This window comes from Labrus mixtus, chromosome 23 (genome assembly GCF_963584025.1).
Source record: "Labrus mixtus chromosome 23, fLabMix1.1, whole genome shotgun sequence".
NCBI classification, from domain to species: domain Eukaryota; kingdom Metazoa; phylum Chordata; class Actinopteri; order Labriformes; family Labridae; genus Labrus; species Labrus mixtus.
In genome coordinates this window covers 14,449,902-14,466,046 of record NC_083634.1, presented here as the reverse complement: position 1 = coordinate 14,466,046, position 16,145 = coordinate 14,449,902, and the positions used below count along the sequence as shown (strand labels likewise).

The window sequence follows — 16,145 nt, the reverse complement described above, 5'->3', positions numbered from 1 at the left end:
TGCAGTCAGAACATGCTCATTATATACGGACCGCTCCCTCGCTGTGTAACCAAGTCACTCTGTGATCACAAGGCTGACATATGGCAGCGTTCTAATTTGATCAACTCCACCCTTGTGAAGGCTGCCTGTCTCACATCCCCGCTCTTCTTAAACTACTGTTTAGGACTAAAAAAAGGAGTGCTGATTTTTTTGTTTCTCTCTCAATGCCCTCGCTCAACAAGACATTTGATTTAGGACTCCTGCAGACATCCTTCTCATTCTATCACAAGTGATAAAACGAAATCTAACACTGAGAGAATATTTCACATTTGTGTGAGGTGCTTTTCCCCTTTTTTTCCCCCCGAGAGTTACATGAGAAGATTTGATCTCATGTCTAAGCTTCAGTTAGCCGTGGTTAGCTGAGATTAGCATTTAAACTGGACGCAGGGAGACTAATTGATTGTCCAAAAGTAAATTCAACTTGAAAGCTCAGTCTATAAATAAACACAACATATCTTGTTTGTTTCTTCGAACCGAATGTGACTTGTTAGACCCAACTGCAACTAATGTGTTCTACACAAACGAGATGTAATATGTTAATTACCACGCTTTAAAGCAGCAATATGTAACGTCTCCATCTCTAAACAGTAATTTCATAGGCCGATTTAATAGTTTAACAACTCTCTACAGAGCTCAGAGCGTGGCCCAATCACTTGTTTACTGCAGTATGTAACTTTAGTAGCAGGCTGAGGTTATCCCTCGAGAAGTGTGTACAGCTTTACAGCGCTAACACAGCAGCCTTCAGTTTTAAAAAGCAGCCAGTTAGCCCGTCTCTGTACTGTTTGATACAAAGGCTGAGACGAAGAGGAAGAGGAAGGTGGCGGATGAAGATAAGAGGCGAAAAGAGAGAGTAACCGAGCAAGAAGCAGTGAACATCCCTGTAGTTATGAATTATAACAGATAATGATGCAATGTTAGGCTGTGTCGTTGTTGGTGTCACCGTGTAGCAGCTTTACCAGGTGCATGAAGACATCTAACCCAAGTTATGTCTCAGGTTTGCATACGGATAAATTAATCGATTTGAAGCCAAAAGTAGTCTCTGTCCTTCCTCGATCTTCAAGTTAGCTCATTACTTTTGGAACCGTACACAAACCTATCTCACCTCGCATAATAAATGACCCTTTCCAAGTCATTTAGCCACAGAGCATTTATCACGGCAACAGTTGAATACACTACACATACCCACATGCAAACAGATTGCAAACCAACGTCTGAAGTCGCTTGCAGAGTCATATTTGCACACAATTAAAGCGGTATCTTTCTTCTTATAGGCCTATCAATTTCACCAAGTTTTCACAATGTTGAAGCATATATTTGTAGAAATGGACCAAGTGAGCATTATAAAGCTTGGAATAGACGGAGGCCTTTTATGGTAAGCAAGAAAAAAAGTGTGTTTTTCAAAATTATTCAAGGACTTTTTAACATCTACCTTGACTTGGCGGACAGACACACACACACACTCACACACTCCTACACCGATGCCAGTCCTCTTGTTAACTTGAAAACCACACACACTGTCCTTCAGCCTTTCTACCCTCTAACATTATCAATTATGGCTGGGTGGTTTTCATGTGGCTGGAGTGATGTGTGGGTGCTCATAGAGCTGGTAAGTGGAGGCCTGAAACATATGTATTCCATATGTTAAGTTGAAGAGATCCACTTGTCATCAGGCCTATGTTGTGTAATGAGAGGTATAGCGGTCGCCTTTTTCCACCATAAATAACTTCAGCCCTTTGACTGGCTCACTCCGATGATCAGGGTCTGGACTTGTTCTCTTTTCTCCGACTCCTCACATATCAATTCAGCGCATCAGGAAATATGGATTTGCACAAGATCAGGTTTTTTAATCATTCACTGTTTACTTCATCTGAATAATGGATACTGAAGAAAGCATTGTGCATCATCATAATAAAGCCATTATCACAATGCTGCTTTAATTGTCTGCAGTTAATTTAGCTTTTGTTGGCTAATCAGTTTATGCTTACCATAAAGAAGCTTTGCCTGCAGCAAAACATAATTCCATGCTTCAATTAGTTATCACGCTACGATACAATACAGTGCAATACATTAAAGCTATTTCCTATTATCTCCAGCAATTACATTATACTAAACTGTAATGCTTAAGTCTTGTATGAGTCAGGTGCATACATACTTGTATGTGATGTATTAGGTTTAGCTCCAGATATGGACTAAAGGAGCTGTTTGGAAAACTTTCAAAAGATTAGAAATGAATGCTACACATGTTTATGAGGTCTCATTTTAATGTGCTGTTATCTTAATCGTATGTATATCTAATGGCCCTTTGATTCTTCAAAAACCTAATGGTTCTCTCTCTCAATTAGTTCTACAAGGGTTCACCTTCACAGCCACTCAGCGCTTGGAATGACCCCGTCCTCGCTCTGGGATCAGAGCTGAGGAAAATGAAGAGGACATGCTGGTTTGTAGAACGGGCGCCCTATATACAGAGGCTGAGTCCTTGCATCTGCCCCAGGCTTGACTGCGAGCCTCGGTTCATTAGTGCATCATGTTATCCCTCTTCTCAACATCTCCTGTGCATCATTACTGTCCTTAGTAAAAGGAGATGAAATCCATCGGTGCAATCAGGAGTGTAAAATAATGTAAACAAAGACGTTGTGAGGGGTGCTTATACAAAGATTTTTTTTTTTTTTTTTTAAACTGGGTTGAAAGTTGATTTCTTTTCAGCCACAAGCTAGCATACAGCAGCAATTTTCCAAGTCTACAACGCAGCTCGTGCCTGCGTGTCAATGTGTTGTTAAAATAAAAGTCAGTTTAGTCTTAGGACTGTAGACACCACAGCAATCAAGGCCCGGAGAGGTTACCTGAAAAAGAGAGTCGACTGATTACTTAACTTTAAGTCATCTGAGAACTAAGTGGTCCCAACAGAACACAAACTATGAGCTGTGGTGCAAAAAACTTTAATTGATATTTCCCAATTCAGACATGTCAATGAAGATCTTTCATTCAAACAAAAAAAAAATATTTCAAATTTTTTGGGATATTTTGGCCTTTAATAGAGAGAAGACAGGATATGTTGGAGGGAGAGCGAGAGAGAGGGGGATGAAGTGCTGCGACGAGGGCTATAGCCTCGGTACATAACCGCTAGGCTACCTGCCGCCCCTTATCGCCCAATTCTGAACCATGGTTGAATTATTTTCTGTGTTAATATTCCTGCAGACTAAATTGCGTACCTCCAAAAAAAAACCTCGCATTCCTTAATCCAAGCTACATAATTGATATTCAGCCTTTTTAAGATGCCGTGCCCTCAGGATGCTGTCATCTGTCAACCTGCCAGTCACAGGCCTATCAAAGCAAATAATGCAGTTTTTTTTTTCTCTGTGTAACAATTATTAGGTCAGGTGCCACTTCTCCGCTCCGTGCCTCTGTTTTTCCTTTTCCGGCACCCACAGGAGAGGGTAATCCATTCTCCTTAAAGATCATATTTGCGTTGTTTTGACAGAGACGAGAGGCAGGAAATTGGATGGAGAGGCACAACATGGTTTCGAAACGAGCTGCATTTTCAGCCCAGATGAGCGTACACGGTATCTGCATTAGTCGATATGCCTTCCTCGTTGGCCTAATCCTCTCCCTCGACTTTCCCCTTTTCTTCTTTCATTGTCTCTCTTCTTCCATGTCTCTGCTCTTGTCTCTCTTCTTGTCAGTCTGTGCCCTTCTGTGTTCACCCCCCCCCTCCTCTCTCCTCTCTCCTCCCTCCACACACCCTCATGCTCTCTCTTACAGATTCAATTCTCCCTGTCTTTACTCTCCTCTATCCCTTTTTCCTCCCCCCTTGTATATCTGGGTTTCTGACTGAACTAGTTCATGCTGCTTGCTAGCTGATGGCGTCATTGCCCCTGTTTAATTGATGTTGTTTGATAGAAACAAGCTGTCAGAGCCTGACGAGAAAACAAGAACAAACTGAAATCCAAAGATTTAGTTCAACTTTCTGCGTTGACGTTAAAGTTTTTTTTTTTCAGACCGCGAGAGTTGTGTTTCTGTTGTTGTTGCATTTTTGCTGGGAAACACTTTGTTGTTTGCAAAGTTGTAAAAAAAAAACGCTGTAACATGCTGCTGAGGGAGACGAACAATTACATTAACAAACTCCGCGCATCCTAATGAGAACTTCCACGCACTGACTGCTGGCTCCGACTCGGCCCAGTCAGCAGAACAGAAACGGGATAAGTAACCGTAACATTAGCATAACAATACGAATCTGCATAAAATAATAAAATAAAAGGCCGTGATAGATGGCCATCATTACAGGGAAAGGGAGTTGGAACGTGCTTGCCAGTAACCCGATGTATTTTTCATCCCCTCCTGTCCGTCAAAGCACATTATCTTTTTCAATCCAACTTCATCCCTGCCGGTTCAGTTCTGGCTACATTTCCATCCGCTGGAAAGAATACATCTCAGTGTAACGAAATGATGAGGCCCAAAGCGCCACAATTTGACGTTAATTTGTGATGTGCAAACAAAGAAACAAGATGTGTTTTTGTACATGTTTGCAGGTGTGTGTGTGTGTGTGTGTGTGTGTGTGTCTTTGTTATATGACTCGCGGTGAAAGGTCAGTATTGCTTGAGAGGAGAAGAAACAGAGGAGACAGGAGTGATGAATTGCACTTTGGGACCATTTTGCTTGCAACACCCCAGGACAGGTTATATTGAACTGTGTGAATGAACACAGTGTGTGTGTGTGTGTGTGTGTGTGTGTGTGTGTGTGTGTGTGTGTGTGTGTGTGTGTGTGTGTGTGTGTGTGTGTGTGTGTGTGTGTGTGTGTGTGTGTGTGTGTGTGTGTGTGTGTGTGTCACAACTGGACAGAGATGAGGTGCATGAAAACAAGTGTAGGTGCAGAATAAGAATAATGCCCGCGTGATGACTCAAGTGTGACTCTCTGTGGATAAGCAGAGACAAAGTTCATACATCTGTATGAGTCAATACAGCATGCATGGAAATCTGCAATGAAATACACACATCGATGGTGTTTCTCTTCTTATTTACTCATAGAAAAGCTGTAAAAATGCATTTTGAGGATGTTCTCAGTTATCCTGGAAACTGTATAGAGACTTCCCTATTTCACCTGTAAGGTCACATGGTTTGACAAGAGGTGTAAACTATTGTCATGGCTGAGGGGAAGGTGTCATAAACATGGTAATTATAAGGGGAGCACTTCCGGTTTTGTCTTTAAAATTCAGGTTACAGATGACAGCTCAGGTCATACAGGCATCATCTGGCCTTTAGAGTGCAATTCCAGTTTTACATTTTTATGAATTACAATGAGATCAGGCAGGATTGATGCAGGGGCTCTGTGTTTGTGTGCCAAAATGTGTGTGTGTGTGTGTGTGTGTGTGTGCGCTGAGGCTCTGATTGGTCCCATCCCTCTGATTAATCAGCAGCTCCATTTCAATGCTGATCAATAAAAGCCAGCAGGCTGATGGAGGCGCTCCACATCTCACTTGAATCTTCAGTGTGTCTGCATGTTTACATGCTCATGATTTAGCATGAGGGCATTCTAAGTATACGTGTTGTGAAATGTGCGTATGTGTGTGTCAGTGTTAGGATATCCACAGACGCTACGTTATATGGAGTGTTTGAGTGTCTCTTTAGCACTTAGCAATCGGCGTGTGTCGTGCTTGTTGACAAGGTAACGACCAGGACGCCCACGGAGACGGATGCTGGTGGCACTCTTTAGCAGCCGTTAGTGCTGTGATAACCTGGAGTGGACAGAAACAATCAACTAGTGGGGGGGGGGGGGGTTCATGTGTCTTGACAGGACTGTGCGGTGTGCAGCCACAGAATGAACCATCTTGAATATTTCAGCTGTGGATCGAGAGTAACAATGTAATCCGGCTGCTCCGCTCGCCGTCTCCCTTTTCGAATCATCAAGGCTCATTTGCTCACAATCCTCCTCATCGTCATCATCATTAAGTTGTGTGTTTCACAACTCCCCTATGGACCATACTCAGCATGTCTCACAATTGCTTCAGTGGTCCGACACAATGAGTCTGAGGCGGCTCATGAATAATCAGGAACCGACAAAAGCTTTATAAGGTTAGAGAGAGAGCAGAGCGGCTTTGATTAGTGAGCTTCACTGTAATCACAACCAATATTTGAGCTGGATCCAGGAGTACACCAAGGGGGTTCCAAAATGGGATTTGGGGGATCTATTAGCCTTTATTTACTGAAGGTATTATCTGTAAACATAGAAGGGTCTTTCCAGAAACACACAGCTACTAAGTCATATTAGCCTGTGTTAGTATTTCAGGTTCAGTTTTCACTCAGCTCTGAAATATATGATGGGGAAAGCGTTAAGTCAGGCTGGGTTGATGGTTCAACAAGATACATCAAGGGCAGCGAAAGGTTGCCGGTTCGATCAGAAGCTCCTAGTCCACATGTCAAAATGTTGCTGAATCCCTATTTTTGCCCTCAAAGGCTCGGAGATTAGTGCTGACGAGCAGTCGGGCACTTCACATAGCCCCCTCTACCAAAAGTGTGTGAAATGGTTAATGTGACGTGCAGTGTAAGAGCGCTTTGAGTGGTCAGAAGATTAGCCGGTTAACATTAGCTAAGGATAGTATCAGGAGCACTCTCAGCAGTCACTTTCAGTCAGTGTACTGGGGCAGTAATGTCAGTTAAAAAGAAAGGAATATTAACGTTAACACAATATGTACTGGCAGGATTAGGAGAAGTCCATTCTTTTGTTCCCTCAAATGGAAGCAGGGCGTCTAACAGCATCAATCCATAATCTCATCTCTGGGTTTTCTTTCTCAGATGAAATTCGGTCGAAACACAAGCTCCTCATCGGTTAGTGCATCACATTCAACAACAACTGCCTTTAGTAAAGAAAAACAAAAAAAAGAAAGAAAGGTTCAAATACGTAGGTGTCAAATGAGATCTTCAACTATTTCTTAGCTTGCATCGATAGGAAGCGTTCCTGGTAGACGGTTCTATAAGAGTGTGAGATCACGTCAAAATAATTAAAATGTTAGTTACCGGGGGAACTGGCACCTTGAGCTCCTCTCTCTCTCTCTCTCTCTCTCTCTCTCTCTCTGTGCATATACAGTACATCATATTACTGCATGTATCTATCTATAAATCTCAGTCACTAACCACCTACTTTCCTGGGAGGTCTTGAGCTCTCTTAGGCTCCTCAAGATCGTTGGTTGACGGCCTGCCAGAACAACCCCCCTCCTCCCCACCGGATCGTTGATGGACGGCTTGCCTCCCCCCACCCCCTTGCTCCCTATCCCTCTTCCTGCATCTTATCCCACAAGTAAGGTCTTTTACCTGCTTTTTGTAACATAACAATAAGTAAGGTCTTTTACCTGCTTTTTGTAACATAACAATGAGTAAGGTCTTTTACCTGCTTTTTGTAACATAACAATGAGTAAGGTCTTTTACCTGTTTTTTGTAACATAACGAGTAAGGTCTTTTACCTGCTTTTTGTAACATAACAATGAGTAAGGTCTTTTACCTGTTTTTTGTAACATAACGAGTAAGGTCTTTTACCTGTTTTTTGTAACATAACGAGTAAGGTCTTTTACCTGCTTTTTGTAACATAACAATGAGTAAGGTCTTTTACCTGCTTTTTGTAACATAACAATGAGTAAGGTCTTTTACCTGTTTTTTGTAACATAACGAGTAAGGTCTTTTACCTGCTTTTTGTAACATAACGAGTAAGGTCTTTTACCTGCTTTTTGTAACATAACAACGAGTAAGGTCTTTTACCTGCTTTTTGTAACATAACAATGAGTAAGGTCTTTTACCTGCTTTTTGTAACATAACAATAACAGTAAGGTCTTTTACCTGCTTTTTGTAACATAACAACGAGTAAGGTCTTTTACCTGCTTTTTGTAACATAACAATGAGTAAGGTCTTTTACCTGCTTTTTGTAACATAGCAATAACAGCAAGGTCTTTTACCTGCTTTTTGTAACATAACAACGAGTAAGGTCTTTTACCTGCTTTTAGTAACATAACAACGAGTAAGGTCTTTTACCTGCTTTTTGTAACATAACAAGTAAGGTCTTTTACCTGCTTTTAGTAACATAGCAATAAGTAAGGTCTTTTACCTGTTTTTTGTAACATAACAATGAGTAAGGTCTTTTACCTGCTTTTAGTAACATAACAACGAGTAAGGTCTTTTACCTGCTTTTTGTAACATAACAAGTAAGGTCTTTTACCTGCTTTTAGTAACATAACAATGAGTAAGGTCTTTTACCTGCTTTTTGTAACATAGCAATGAGTAAGGTCTTTTACCTGCTTTTTGTAACATAACGAGTAAGGTCTTTTACCTGCTTTTTGTAACATAACAATGAGTAAGGTCTTTTACCTGCTTTTTGTAACATAACAATAAGTAAGGTCTTTTACCTGCTTTTTGTAACATAACAATGAGTAAGGTCTTTTACCTGCTTTTTGTAACATAACAATGAGTAAGGTCTTTTACCTGCTTTTTGTAAAGTGTCTCGAGATAACACTTGTTATGAGTTGACGCTATACAAATAAAAATTGATTGATTGATTGATTATTCAGCTTGCGTTAATCAGGCCAAATACAGCGTCTTTGTTGGTTGTATTATTTAGGAGCTTGTTTAAACCCAAACCATCGTTTTTACCCCTGAAATTTAACAAGTAGTTTTAGTGACTGAAGATAAAAATCTATCTGTTACATATAAGTCAACTGTTTTTTATGAAAGGATGCTAGGATACTAGAAGTAAACAATTCAAGTTTTCAATGTCATGCTAAACTAGCATATTGGTAGCAGCTCCATTTTTAGCAACCAGATTTTTGCTTTGTTCTCATTTGATTTCTCTCAAAGCAAGACAGCAATAAAAAGTAAGATCATTTCCACACCTCTAAATCATTTCTGGAAGAACATCTTCACTGTACAGATATGTGCTGCTGTACTGCTGCATTTGTTAAAAAAATGACTTTAATAATTATTTTCACATTAGAATATGTGCATGTTGAACAGGAAACACGTCAAATATCTGAATATAATGTGTTGTTTAATTGCTTACTGTTGTGAATATTGAACGCAGTCATCGTAGAAAAGCTTAGTTGGACTCAAATGGCACAGGGTCCAAATCTGTGTGAAAGAGAACTAGCCTCGTTTGAACTCGCTTTTGTGACGTGCCAACAGTTTGTCTGCCAAAATCTGTGGAATACATGACAGAGAGCGGCATGCATTGTTTCATCCAGGGAGTCATTTCAAAGGCAGCTTAATAAACACAGCTGGTAAGAAGTGTCTCAATGGAAAAATTAAAGACAGGTGTCACAGCCTGCAGCGTATACCAAAGAGAAAGTTAATGTCCTGCTTTTATTTTTCTAATCTCTAATATTCCCACTGGGGCCGAGCTAACACAGACATTTGGATTTGGGTGTGCATGGAAATTTGGTAGACGGCTGCCATCTTCAATTTGTCTGACCTTGGCGGATTAAAAAATAGTTTTTCTGAAGTAACATGCTGTGGGTATGTAAAAACACATATTTATTGTAAGAGGAAAATTAAATTAAATAAGATGACAATTTTTTTGCCTGTTTGGAAGGCAATTTAATATAACCTTATTATATCATCAGACATTAAGGAAACATGCTATGTGGAAGTGCTGGCTTCTCTCACAACAACGCAGCAGTATGTCCTCCTTCTTAGTTTAGATTCAGGTCCAGATGTCAAAAACTGACTAAACTGACATACGACAATGAACTGACACAGAGGGGAAGAAACACAGAGACTAAATAGACATGGGGTAATCAGACACGGGTGAGACTAACAAGACACAGGTGAGGACAATCAGGGCAATCAACACTGGGAAACACACAGAGGCAGGAATACAAGAAACACTGAGGACAACGACAAACTAAATCATGAAACACTGAAGACACACAGAACTCAAGAATGAAACGAAACACACTAGAACACAGAGATACACGAGGATAATAAATGACAAAATAAAACAGAAAACACGGAAGACAAAACTAGGAAACCATGAACACACAAGGGAAACAAGCAACACTGGGATAAAACAGGGAAACTCAAATACAAAACCAAATCATGACACCAGAGTGATTCTTTTTTTGTTCATACCGGAGAAATTTGGCGGTTCTAAGGCACCCCCGCACAGCCGTTTTGGACGCCCCTCGGTTTGCAGTGATGGAAGACGGAAAGCAAACTGGTTCAGTTATAACTGATTCTACCCGACTTCAAAAGCCTCTACATTTTTCAGATGACGAGAGGTAAGTGAGCAGAAAGGTTTCAAGATGGATACAGAGCTGGCTAAACGTTACATGGCAACCTCTGTAGACATCGACTCTAGGGAAGAGGGGGCGGGGGGGAGATGGCTCGCTCCAATGTTTTGAATTGGACTGCAGTACCCATTATGAAGATAAATCATTTCTTTGAATGATTTGATTGTATGATGAACACAACTCTTCAACATCACATTGGTTTTCACAAGTCAAAAGCTTAAGAACAAACTAAATATTTCATGAATAACAGCGATTACCCCCCCCCCCCCGAGGCAGAGACGCTTCACACTGACACCTATAGTGGAAACGTCATTGTTTTCAGCTAGTTACAGTAGTTAGACAGAGGGCTCGCCATATTCCCTCATTGCCATAGAAACAGGTAGAACTGTAGCTTTTTCTGAAGATATCGTTGAGGTTTCTTTGCCAATATGGTGGTAATGCAGGCAGACTCAGTCAGAGGCGATGGGGGAGGGGTAATAGGCACTGATCGTGTGAAGCTTTGATGTTGTTGCCGAGAGGAGGGAATGCAGCAGAGTTGGGGAGCAAGGCAGTATGTGGTTGACTTCAATTAAAAATAATCCCATGTATCCAATGTATCTTTAAAAACATGCAAGTGTGTTTAATGCTGTGAAAGCATTTGTGTCTGGTTTTAGATGCTCGTTTTTAGAGCTATATCACCTTTACATTCACCTTTTTTCTCTTCAATAGGACCAACCATAGAGCAGTAACACAATTAGTATTTCCAGTTGGGTGGTTTCAGTTCTTTAGTTTGGGACAGTTAATCAATGGCTGCTAGCTTTCAGTGTTTAAAAAGTATCGATCCTGAATACAGTAGTGCTTATTTGAACAAGACGCTCTTATTGGTCCATTTTCTTGTTCATTTTTTTCTCTTTGTCTTAAAAGCGTTTTTCTGCGTTCAAAATGAAGGCCTCTGTTTAATTGTGGATTTCCCAACCTGGGCCCACCAAGGGAGGGCGTTAAAGATCTTGGGGGGTGGGGCGGGATACAGCTTTGTCGGTTCTGAGGTTAGATTGGCACAGAACTTCATTCTAGAGAAAATAATTCATGTTATTTTTTGACAGCAATATCAACTTTTTTTGTGTTGGTACTGGAGGGCTCTGTTTTCTTAGATACAAGCAGGAGGCTCCAGAGAAAGAAGGCTGGAAAACCACTGATCTATACCAGTGATGGAGCTCTGGGTTGTGTGTGGACCTTGAGCCAATTACTGCTAACATTGGGCAAGAGGTGGGATAAACGCTGGACAGGTCTCCAGTCAATCACAGGGCTGATAAAGACAAATGATCAGTCACACACACACTCACACCTACAGGCAATGTCAAGTCAAATATTAACTATTAAATATTGAGTCGTTGACCGTGGGAGGAAGTCATGCTACCCAGAGGGAACCTGAGCAATCCTGGACAGATACAACGCCTCACAGAAAGGCCCAGTGGAATGAAACGAACGAAACCGCCAATTTTAAAGGTGACTCTAAACATTCATGGTCTCTTTGAAATGTGTGAACTTCTGTGTCCTGAATGAATGTTTGAGAGACAAAATAACAAGCTTGTTGATTCTCTGCCATAACAAAAGTGCAGAACGCTTCCGGCGTTTTGCTTTTCAAAAATCGAACAGGAGATTAAACAGAATGTTTTATCAATGGAACTACTCTGAGGAAGAATAATTCCCCCCATTCCCAAACACAGACCACATTTATTCATTAATAAAGCGCTTTGATATCACATGCACAAGTGTTCACTTAATCCTGCGCTCTGTTCATTCCCAGACTTTGGTCTCAGGATGAGCTCAAATAGAAATATGTGTGTGGGCGCGCTCGATGTGATGGCATGTATTATGACTGAACACGTGCCTGTATGCGTCGTTCGGCCGTGCCTATTTAGTACTTTTTCATGTGCATGTGTGCGCAAATGTGCTTTTTGTCCAGCTATAAATTTGCTTTCATGCATTTAGCTGGAATGAATTTGGACATGGTTGGCTGTGTGTTCTCTAAGCGTATGTAAAAGTTTGGTCTGTGTGTGTTTGCGGGAGAGATATCCCCTCGGGGTGTGAATTAACTTAACGTTGTAAAGGCCATGCTTCACGCCGAGACAGAACTCTGATCAACTGTGTCGAGAAGACAGATAATGCAAAACTACTCCCCTCCTCTTGCTCATTATTTACGCCGACTCCTGCACTCCCTCGTGCTTGCGATCTTTTCCATCTCCACACGAGCCGTCCCCATATTCTTCATCATTGATTTTCCTCCTCTGTTCTTTCTTCTTCATTGTCCACTTTTGAGATGTTCTTACCGACCTTCTCACCATCATCCATCTCTATCCCCGTTACATTATCGGAGCCTATCCTTCTTCCCCCCTTCCTCTATTGAGAGGCAAAACAGCAGTTACCCAATCAGCAAATACTCATTAGTTACTCATTAGTTAGTTACTTTTGATGGACACTTTACATAGCAGCCTCTGCCATCAGTGTGTGAAAGTGGTGTGTGGAGTGACCTGCCGGTGTAAGAGCACTTTGAGTAGTCAGAAGATTAGAAAAGCGCTGTACAAGCTCAAGTTGAAATCAGCGTCTCTCCAACAATCTTGGTGGACAAAGATGTCTTGTGACGGGGCTCCTTGAGGTCACTTTTTGTTTGAAAAAGGCAGACTTACAGGAAGATGAGGGAGCAGGAGATCTGGAAAGACATCTTCCAGATCTCCTTCCTGCCATCTCTGGCAGCATATAAGGTCATTTCAAGAAAAATAATTTGCCCCCATTTTTGTTTAAGCTTTACAAAATTAACGTATTCTTCTTATCTCCGTCTTCTTTAGTTTAAGTTTATTGTCGCCTATGTTGAAATAGGATATTTAGTAAAAAAAATAAAAATAAAAAATGTCTCTTCTTCTTTACACCCATTCTGCTTTTCACTTCTGCATGCATGCTTTCACTTCTTCTGTTCCAGTACTCCCCACTCTCACCTCTTTCACTCCAACAATGATCTATGTTTTTCAGTGCTGCTGCTGGGACGCACACACACGCACACACACACACACACACACACACACACACACACACACACACACACAGTGTCTAGCTCTCTGTCTTTTGCCTCCACTCCTGCTCACATCAGCGCATCCTTCCGTCCTCACTCTATCCATCTTTTTTTCTTTTTCGGTTCCATCCTTCTGCCGTCCTCTGACTTGTTGTTCTGCCCAAGAGAGGAGGAGGAGAAAGAGGGAGGAGATGCTCCTTGTCGGAGAGAGAGAGAGAGAGAGAGAGAGAGAGAGAGAGAGAGAGCAAGAGCGCGCAGCCAACGGGTGAAGTGCGCCTGCTCTGTCGCCGTCGCCGCCGTTTCAGAGGAGAAGTGCCGTTTTATTCAGCAGCTGAATGAGGGACGGAACGGAGGGAAGGATGAACAGACAGATGAGAACAGGATAAGTGAATGAATGAACGGATCCCGACTTGGACATCTTTCAGAGCACAGAACCGGTAAGAGGACGCACGTGTGAATTGACATTGCTTTTGGGGTGATTTCACGATAGATTTCTGTCAATTGTTTTAGTTTCTTATAACCATAGGCTGTGTGAGCTGTAGCCCAAGTGTGTGGCGGGAGACAGTCAACGGTAAGCAGTGTACGCTCGGTGCAATCACTTTGACAGTCGGTTAATCGCAGCGGGTGGTGTCATTTGCACAGATCGGTGCATGCGTGCGTAAACGGGGGAGCACACAACCTGGCAAGATAGAGATCAAGGGGTGGGGGGAGAAAAGGGAAACTGGTCGCATAGCTGAGGGAGAGGAGCGCGGAGGAATGCGCGGAGACCGGACAGACCATGCGTGACCAGAGGTGTCTCTCTCTCTCTCTCTCAGGTGCGACACCGCAGAGAGCCCTACCCTGTCTGTCTGGGAGACGCCTTCAGTTCAGCACCGCTCCAATTAAGCATTTATCCAGCGCAGCACACACTCCACTTGTGTACTGGACGTGAAGCTTTGGTGAGAAAACGCTCAATTGAAAAGCTGCAGAGAGGCTGTGGACGGGAGCAGGACGTGCAGCCGGGTGAGGGAGGATGAGATCAGGGTCAGGGAGAGTGAACGCACCGAGGGTCTGCGCACTTAGGTCAAGGTGCAGGAGGTGGGGGAAACGATGATGATGGAATAATTCAATTAAAATGCACAAGAGATTGATTTATTTTCATATATTGCAGGCAAATTTGTAATTAGATATTCATGTTAAATAGATGTAAGCTTTTTTTTTCTGGCCAGTGGTGATGGTGGTAGTGCTGGAAGCGTTGATGGTTATGAGGATGGTTGTAAATGGATTTAATTGGTTTTACTCTGAGCCCAAAAATTTGAATCTACAGTGCAATATTGTGTATTACATTGTATTGTGTTGCATCCAATAAAATCGAGTTGTTTAGTGTCCTCTCTTGGATTGCAATTTTTATTCGTGGCTAACTGGTTCTCATGGTGGTGTGGTTTCCTGTTATGAATTCTGTGGGCCTTACCTTCAGATAGGTTCTTAGTGTTTACCCCGTGTGCTGTCTTATTTTCCAGATTGCAAGTCATTTGTAGCCCGCCCTGAGGCACTTTTAATTTGCATTAACCTGCAAAGGTATCAAGCAAGTTTGCTTGACTGACTGACAGCGGTGTAGATGGAAGGTGATGGTGTCGATGAGGATGATGATTGTTGTTTGATGAAGATGCGGACATTTAAAACAAAAAGTTCAGCAAGGTTTTAGAAGAAGAAAAAAAAAACCAGGATGTTGATAGCTAAGCCAATGAGATCATGATGATGAGGAAGCTGAAGTTGATGACAGTGAACATGGCGGTGGGTTTGATTATGACTGCATGATTTAGTGAAGATGATTGCATCCAGTGGTGGTTTAACTGCTGCATTGTATTAAATGGTAAATGGACTGCACTAAGTGCCTTTCAAGTCTTCGGGCCACTCAAAGTACTTCATGATGGGGATCATAACGATAATAGTGGTTCCACAGATAATGATAAAAACGCTGGGATGGATGCCTTAATGGTGATTGTAGTTTTTTAAAATTTTACTTGAACTTGAAATTAGGAAGATGGGAATAGAACCAGTACATAATGATAAATAATTAACATAAAGCCATGCCGTCCTCTCAATAATTCAAGCACCCAAGCTGTCTAAGGCAATAGGCTACACTCATCTACGTATCCCAAACCATTTTTTCCGCTTACATCAGCAACAATAAAGTCTTTGTGTTAAGCAGCTTTGATGCTGTCTAGCTCACTGCTACAATCCAGTATAGACATTTACTAAAGATAATGTGGGCCATGTCTGCATGGCGGTGATACATGAGGCAACACTTTGGACAATCAAACGCTCTGTCTGATTTTTCGACGATCAGACATGCAAAGCTATTTTCAGCAGTGTAGCAAAGGGTCAAAAGTGTATTCAGATGATTTCTGGCAGCAAGAATATACGTTTAAAAGATTAGAAGGAAACTTTCTTTGGAGTTACTTTTCTAAGAACATTGTCTCCCTTTATTGGACATGACAGAAAATAACTCTTCAGGCAAGATGAGAGTGGTGATGTATCTGAGTAAATTTCCATCAGTGTCAGAGTTGTTATTGAAGACACACCACTTATTTTGTGTACATTTCTGCTCTCAACAGACTCGGAACACAGTGTGTCTATTTTGGCTCTCCTGGCATTTGTGTTGATTTTGTTCCATCTGTCCAGTTATTCATCCCGTTTGAGCTTTGACTGTAAGTGACTGGAAGGCCAGAGAAACCAGGCGTTTTGGAAGGAAGACAAAAAACACACACGTGTATTCATTACTTTGTCCACAAAATACCAATATTGACGTTGATTTGG

General features: G+C 41.7%; 1 protein-coding gene and 1 long non-coding RNA gene across 4 annotated transcripts in view; both read left to right on the top strand.

Moving 5' to 3' along the window:
• Positions 1–13,330: 13,330 nt before the first annotated feature.
• LOC132958992 (uncharacterized) overlaps positions 13,331–16,145 on the top strand; it is a 195,624-nt gene continuing 192,809 nt past the window's right edge. Inside the window, exon 1 of the long non-coding RNA XR_009666853.1 lies at positions 13,331–13,380. This is a non-coding gene — a long non-coding RNA (uncharacterized LOC132958992). The remainder of the gene's footprint in view (positions 13,381–16,145) is intronic.
• slc8a4b (solute carrier family 8 member 4b) overlaps positions 13,442–16,145 on the top strand; it is a 97,557-nt gene continuing 94,853 nt past the window's right edge. For 2 of the 3 annotated variants that reach the window (XM_061032069.1, XM_061032068.1), the window contains exon 1: positions 13,442–13,783. The gene's annotated coding sequence lies outside the window, so the exon portion shown is untranslated. The remainder of the gene's footprint in view (positions 13,784–16,145) is intronic. The other variant, XM_061032070.1, reaches the window with a different exon arrangement.